Source organism: Cupressus sempervirens, chromosome 7, assembly GCF_028749045.1.
Source record: "Cupressus sempervirens isolate cs-2001-9-10 chromosome 7, ASM2874904v1, whole genome shotgun sequence".
In the NCBI taxonomy this organism is placed as follows: Eukaryota; Viridiplantae; Streptophyta; class Pinopsida; order Cupressales; family Cupressaceae; genus Cupressus; species Cupressus sempervirens.
Window position 1 is genome coordinate 129,804,991 of NC_143124.1, and position 7,898 is coordinate 129,812,888.

Below are 7,898 nucleotides of genomic sequence, written 5' to 3' on the forward strand. Positions count from 1 at the left end.
AACATTTAGAAGTAAAATTGATGCTGTAAAAGGTAGGAGAATCCCCAAATCCTAGCCATCAACAATTAACCACATATAATAATATAACAATAACACAGATATTCAGATCCACAAAACACCAATTTCTCATAATAGAATCATAAGATTACATCCAACATGTCATGTTGTCCAAGTATCAAGCAATTACAATAGTAATTGTGCAAGACTCTTAGACTACAAAATATTTCTAAGATTTGGTTATGCTTTATTTAGAAGATTATGAGTATGATTTTTGACTTGCAAATTTAAAAAATAAAAATAAAAAAATTCCATGATGAACTCTGAAAGTTCAAGATTACTGAATATATGTTATATCAATTTATATTTAAATCTTTTTGATTGATTTTGGGGGTGAATATTAAATATTTCCCTATATGAGGTATTTTTCTCTATATGGTATGGGAAATTGTTTTCTCTAAATCAGGTATTTTTCCCTAAGTTGCCTCAGAGTTGCAAGATAGGATAGTGCATGGTTCTCATAAATGTTTTACTTCCACTTTCATCACTTGTTACAGCCATAATGCCTACGTATGCCATGATGCCTAAAATGTGCATGATACATTCAAAATAATCAATTAGATAGCCGGTGCCCCAGAGCGCTCGCATGGTCATCCATTGTCATCCATGTTACCATCTATTAATTTAGACTATTTATATATGTACGTTTGTTGCAATTATAGTTATGCTATTTTATGTATGGTGCAATCTACGCAAACATGGCCGCATCTGTAGGTAGCCATCTTCAACGGAGACGCTTCTTTGTAAAAAGTTGTACGAACTCACGCGGTTTTGGACAGGCCATTTTCTATGTTTTCGCTCTTATTCTTCTCCAAATCTTTATTTTCTTCTCGCATAGCGTTCTTTCCCTCTATTTGCGACCGTGGTTCTGTCTCTTCTCTATATTAAGGTTAATTTGGATCCTTTGAAATGGCTTCCAATTCTGAGCAGCCTGAGCTCGAAGACACTATTGTGCAGCCTGAACTGGAAGATGCTTTTGAGCAGCCTGAACCTTCTTCAAGGCCCAGGCAAAATGGGAACTTTTTAATGGAGATCCGTAAATTGCTGCAGGAATGGTGTCTGTCCATTCTAAACATCTTGGTACAGATCTGCCTCATTCCATTCCGCAGGTTTATGCGAGCTATTGAACTCAGCCGGCAAACGCTACATGAGGCTGATCGCCAAAACATATTTGACCAGTTCCCACCATTGTCCGAGTCTGCGTCCACGGAGCTCTGGCAGATTTTCATTAACCATCGCGGAAGTGATACGAAATACACATTCGCCAAAAAATTTAAGGAAACCCTTGATAGCAAGGGGTTCCGCGCTTTCCTCGATGTAGGTGCAATTCGGCCCGGCGATGTGATACAGAGAGAAATACAAGCAGCAATGAACAGTGCCTCTCTTCACATTGCCATTTTCTCTCCCAACTATGCCCAATCCTCATGGTGTCTGGATGAGCTTGCTTACATGCTCAAAATCAGAGCCCCTGCTACAATCGTTCCCATTTTCTATCATGTTGATCCCTCTGATCTCAGATATATTGATCAAGGAAAAGGAATATATGCCGATGCGTTCTCACAACATGCAAAGAAAGGTAGATACACCAAGGAAAGGCTCGATCAGTGGAAAGCGGCAATACACAAAATTTCATCCCTTTCCGGCTTACAGGTTAACAATAATAAGTATGTATTGTTTCTTTTTCTCCTCGATAGTCAAGTTCTGTATTCCATATATGTTGAGAAAAGTGATACATGAGGAACTGATAATTTTTTGTATTCTATATATTCTTTAATATTTATCTGCTCATGCAAGAGGAACTGAAAAAATTGTATCAGTTTGCATTGTTTATGATAGAGTGAATATCTGCGTAGAAGGAGTTTGTAGTGTTGGAGAACACACAATATATTCGTTTTAAATGATTGTAATGTAATTTTAATTAGTGCGTGGAAATAATTGTTGTTTTGTGTGCTGTATTATACTCTCTATTCTTTATCTGTTTTCAGATTCTACAATATATAGGTTCTACTTAATTCGTGTTGTGTGTTTTGTTTTGATTTTTATTTTTCGCCCATAATGTTTAGGGTGGCCGAAGTTTTGAAGAACATTGTGAATAGAGCATTGGGATTAATGAAAATAGATCCCATACATGTAGCCGAATATCCACTTGGTTTGGATGAACTAGTACAAGGCTTTGTCGAATCAGTCACAAGTGAAGAAGACAGTGAAAAACTCACGGGGATCATGGGCATGGGTGGCATTGGGAAATCCACTTTGGCCAAAGAGCTCTTCAACAGAAACTTTCGCTCATTTCAGAAATGCGGTTTTGTCCCCGACGTGCGGGATGCGACATCCAGAAATGCTCTGCCTGTGAAGTAGAAAAAGCTTTTTATAGACCTTGGCGTTGAAAATTTGTCATTAGAGGTGTCGACGAAGGCAAAGTGGTACTCACAAATCGTTTGAGCTCTATTCGGGCCCTCATTGTTTTGGATGACCTGGATCACATCGATCAGTTGTATGCTCTTTTGCCAAATAAACTCAACCTCGGATCCCAAAGTATGGTAATTGTGACGTCCCGCAAAAGGGGTGTTCTTAAATCGATGGGTATCTCAAACATTTACGAAGTGCCAAGACTTGAGAGCTCAGTAGCAAAGAATTTATTCTGCAGGCATGCTTTTCAGAAGTCTTCTCCACCCACCAGATTTGACTCTCTGGTTGACAAATTCGTCCAGGTTTGCGATGGTCTGCCTTTATCTCTGAAGGTATTAGGGGGACAGCTACATGGTGAGGATTCCATTGCTTACTGGGAATCCCAATTAGATAAAATCTCAAGAATATTGCCTAGCGACATCACAAAAAGGCTACAGGTTAGCTATGATGCTTTGGATAAAGAAGATAGAGAGATGTTCTTGGATGCGGCTTATTTTCTCATCGGTGAATGCAAAAGCACAACTATAGCACTGTGGTATGGATCGGGTTGGAGTGGCCTGCACGGATTACAAACACTTGTAAATAAGTGTCTTGTGGAGCTGGTTTCCGAGAAACATAACACCTTCAATGAGAAGAAGATACGGATGCACGATCATCTGAGGGACATGGGAAGAGAGATGGCGAGTGAGCACTCATCATATCGGCTTTGGCGTCCACAGCAGATTCATAATATACTGCATTTCCAGGTAAATGTATTACTGGCTTCCCTTTAATTATTTCTTAGTGATATCATAAAAATAATAGTTTGTTGTTTTCTCTGCCTCTGCTTGCGGCAGAGTTGACTGAAATAGCTTGTATTCTGGTATTTTTCATTTAGAAAGAAATACAAATTAGAGGGATACAACCAGCAGCTACTTTTGTGGCCTTCAAAGAGTACGCTCATTAGCTAATGCGAACCTCAAGAAAACTAAATATACTTCATGCGCAAAGCAATGAGTTCACGGAAGAGTTTGCATATTGATCTGAGCATCTTGTTTGGCTTCGCTGGCATACCCGTTCATTAAGAAATCTTCCATCTTGGCTTCCATTAAGACATTTAAGTGTTTTAGAGCTTGATGATGCTAATGACTTGGAGGAGTTGTGGCAGGTCAATGTGGATGTAAGTAGTTTGAATCCGTGGTTTTTATGTAACAGCTTTTTGATTGTTTATATTTTTCTCAATTGAATTCAGTAGAATAATGAACTGAATTGAGTATAATGATGTTTGCGTGCAGCCTCCTCTGCAATTGAGAAAGCTTATCGTACGTTTCTCTTTCAAATTGCAACTGCTTTAAACCTCAATAGGACGTCTTCAAAATCTTAAAATGCTTTCCCTTAGTTTTAGTGGTAGCAGTTTGCCAGAAGAGTTCTGTGGCCTGTATTCGCTCAAGTATTTATATTTATACTTTCCAAAGTTATCTTCACTGCCAGCTGGTTTTGGCAATTTAAAAGATTTGAAGTATTTAATGCTATCTTGCCCACAGTTGAGCACTTTGCCAGATTCTTTCCAGCAGCTGATAAAGATGAAACATCTGCGATTATCCAGATGTGAAATGCTCTCCTCACTGCCTAATAGCTTTGGGAATTTAGTAAGATTGAAGTATTTAAGTCTAACGTTTTGCGAGCAGTTGAGCACTTTACCAGATTCTTTCAAGCAGTTGACACACTTGGAAGATCTAGAGATTCCATTCTCCTCAACTACTAATGGTTTGTCTTCGCTACCTATTGGTTTTGGTAATTTAAATAGATTTAAGCGCATAAGTCTAATTTGCTGTAGCCAGTTGAGCACGTCGCTGGACTCTTTCAAGCAGCTGATACACCTGGGATATCTGGATTTATCAGGTCGTGAAATGTTATCCTCACTACTTGAGGGTTTTGACAATTTAAACAGATTGAAGCACATAAATTTGGGACTGTGCAAGCAGTTGAGAACTTTGCCAGATTCATTCAAGAGGCTGATACACCTGGAGCATCTAAATTTACAAGGTTGTGCCAAGCTTAAACTAAACTTAGATGTATTTGAAGGCATCGAAAAGCTCAAGTACTTGGGATTCAGCGGTTGTGAAGAATTAGAAGATTTTCCTAATCAAATTAAGAATCAGGCATCGTTGACAAAATTAGATCTAATGGGTTGCATTAAGTTGAGAAGCTCACCAAGTAACATTGGTCAACTGGTCAACTTATGGTCGCTCAAAATTGAGAGCCAGGTGATGAAAGGCTTGAAGACTTCTCTTGTTCGCTTTCCCTCGTTGAATAAGATTGAAATTCTAAGTTCTGAAGGTACAATGGAATTTAGTGCTGAGGAAGAAGACTGCAAACCAGTCTCCATGCTATCAATTTCCAGTGACTGTTGGCCCAACCTCCAAAATTTTGAGGTCGAGGACAATAGCATCGTTCAAAAAGACAAGTTTCCTAAAAATCGCCATTTAATCGAGATAGAGAGACTGCCAGTGACCCTACAAACGCTGTCAATATACCATTGCGAAGTGCTGAAGAACATCAGCTATCTTAGTGGTCTCGTACGCCTTGAGAAGCTGCTAATACAATATTGTTCGTAGTTTGAAGAGCTGTCAAGCTTTGCCGATTTGGCTTCGCTGGAATACTTTAGACTGATAAAATGCCCCAAAGTTAAGAAAATAGAAGGCCTGCAACACTGCAATTCATTGAAGCATCTATGTCTTCGACAGACCCGCTGGAAGGAGTCCGTTATACAAAGTTTTGAGAAAGTGGAAGGATTGGAAGTAGTGGAGTTCGTATGTGACACCATATCAGCTCTCAAGTCTTGTATTCAATCTATAAATATCAAGGTAATAAAAATTTTCACAAATTCAGAGTTTTCTGAATTTATATTAATGTTCATGTTAATTACTTGCAAAAATTACTATTTGCAGGGAAGGCCGGGAGAAATATCTATACAAGGTAGCGTTAGCTGTGTCATGGAGCCCATTCTAAACTCTTCGGAGTTTCCTGATCTTACATTCAGGAAGGCCAAGCTATTGGGATGTGTATGCGAGACTAATTATTTCTGCTATAGGGAGGGAAAGGAGCTGAACGGGGAGGAGAGGAAAGTGGTACAAATATACTTGCACCTCGAAGACGGTGGAGATATAGTGGTCGTCACACCCGAAGGAATTAGGATAGAGAAGGAGGTGCTAGTTGAAAGAAGCAGAAAAAGAGTCGTGAAGGCTTTTAAGAAATTATTAGCACTTCTCTGGAATAGTTTACTCTGTCTAATGTGTTGATCGGTCTGGCTTCAGGCTAATAATGTACAGGGTAAGCCTCAATTGGAATTAGCGAGAAGGGTAGTTAGGGTAGATTAATTGGAGTTTGTTTAAAAATAATTTTTTGATAGATTGAACAATTTATATATATATATATAACGTTTTATAGTGAGAGATGGATGTTTTTAATGCTTTATTAAGCACACAATTATTTACTTTATTGAAAATTGAATTACTTTATTAACTTATATTATACTTTCATGATTTTGATTGTAGACTTTTTTTTCAGATTTTATTTTTCTTATCTATTTGGATGCTTCTTATATTTTTTTCTAGTTCTATCTATTTCTATTTCCTATTTCTAACAATTTTTATCAAACCATAGTTACTCAGAAGAGGCCTAACAGTTTGAGTAAGATCCCTATGGATATGGAATAGTTGATGAAGAACCTTTAAGAGGCTCTTGAACAAATTGATCCCCTTATTGAAGAAAGAGATTTTTTGAAGGATAGATATGAAGACTCCAAAGTATATATTGGAAATTGAAGGACAAGCTTGAATATCTCAAATCCAAGCCTAAATCTACTGAATCTAAACCTAGTAATGATGATTATTAAAAAATGAAGAGAGAGTACAAGAAGTTGAAGCATGAATTGAAGATTACCAATCTAAAGTTGACTTTGAAGAGTGGTACTAGCAAAGTTGAATCTGATTTGAAGACAAAAAATATAGATTTTAGATTGAGTCTGGCAAAGAAGACATCTAAATTTTAAACATTGAAAGAAGATCATGAAGAACTTCATAAGTATAACACTATTGTGAAAGATGAACTAACTTAATGCAAAAAACTTGAAAACCTTTATTCTAGAAGAGAAAAAATTGATGATTCAATGTCAATACAGAGACCTACTTATGATAAGACTGGTCTTGGTTATTTATTTAACCTGTCTGCAAAGAAACCTAAAAATAGATAAGATCTGAAAGAAAAAGATAAATTTGATGATAAGATTGAATCTAGTCAATCTTCTGATAAATCTAAAGAAGTTGGACAAGACAAGGATGTTGAGATATTGGATGAGCCAAAGTAGGAGGAATCTACTAAGGAAAATATATATGAATTTAGAGGTAAGTGTTTTTCATGTAATGAAATAGGGTCATATGAAAAGAAATTGTACAAATAAGTCATTTAATCATGTTACAGATTTTTATTGTCATAATTGTCATTGTACGGGTCATAGAGAAAATGATTGTAGGAAATCTAAATATGATAATGATAGAAGGAATAGTAGAATGGCTAGAAATACTAACCCTATAGATAGAAGAAGATCTAATGAGAGGACATTGAGAGAAGGAAGATCTTATGAAGAAAGAAGGCAGATCGTGTGCTATAAGTGTAACAACTTTGGACCCATAGCTAAGAATTTTCATGTAGGTATTGACCAACATAATCCTAGAAGTAGAACCCCAATATGTTAGTTATGCAACAAGTTAAGACATACAACAAAGTATTTTAGAATGGACAGAAACTTCGGAGATAGAAGGAACAATGGAAGAAACTTCAAAAATAGAAGTAACGATGGAAGAAATGTCAAAAATGATAGAAGGAACCATGAAAGGAACTATGGAACTAAGAAATATAATAAGGACCAAATGAATGTACTTGGTGAGTTTTGAGAAGAACTTAATGAAGAATTTGTGAACGAATTGAATATTTTTGAAGAAAATTTAGATGATGCAAAAACAACAAGATCGAAGTCAATAATCAAGTTTGATTCAGCTAAGTTGAATTAAGCTTGTTCACAACACCAGAATTCAAAACTTCATTTAGAGATCGAATTATGGGTAGCCAAGTTGGGAAAAGTTGTATCGAGATAACTTTAGATGGTGTTTAAGCTCACTTGCAATTTGGAGCTTATCGAAACTTGTTACAAAGTAATTAAGAGTTAATGTTATTACAGAGAAAGTTAATTCTATAGTAGAAGATGAAAACTATGTTTTTATAGAGAATTTCATGGAGTGAAGATTCTTGGAGCATTGTTATGATGGAAAGAAGTTATGGTAAACCTTGGGTAGTATTTGAAGATCAAACAAAGATTTCAAGAAAATATTTTATTTTAGAATATAATTGATATCTTTTTTGTGTTTGCAAAGTACATAATTAAAGCAATTTTG

General features: G+C 36.4%; 1 pseudogene; it reads left to right on the forward strand.

Moving 5' to 3' along the window:
- The first annotated feature begins 966 nt into the window (after positions 1-966).
- Positions 967-5,825, forward strand: LOC149545829 (disease resistance protein RPV1-like; annotated as a pseudogene).
- Positions 5,826-7,898: the final 2,073 nt, after the last annotated feature.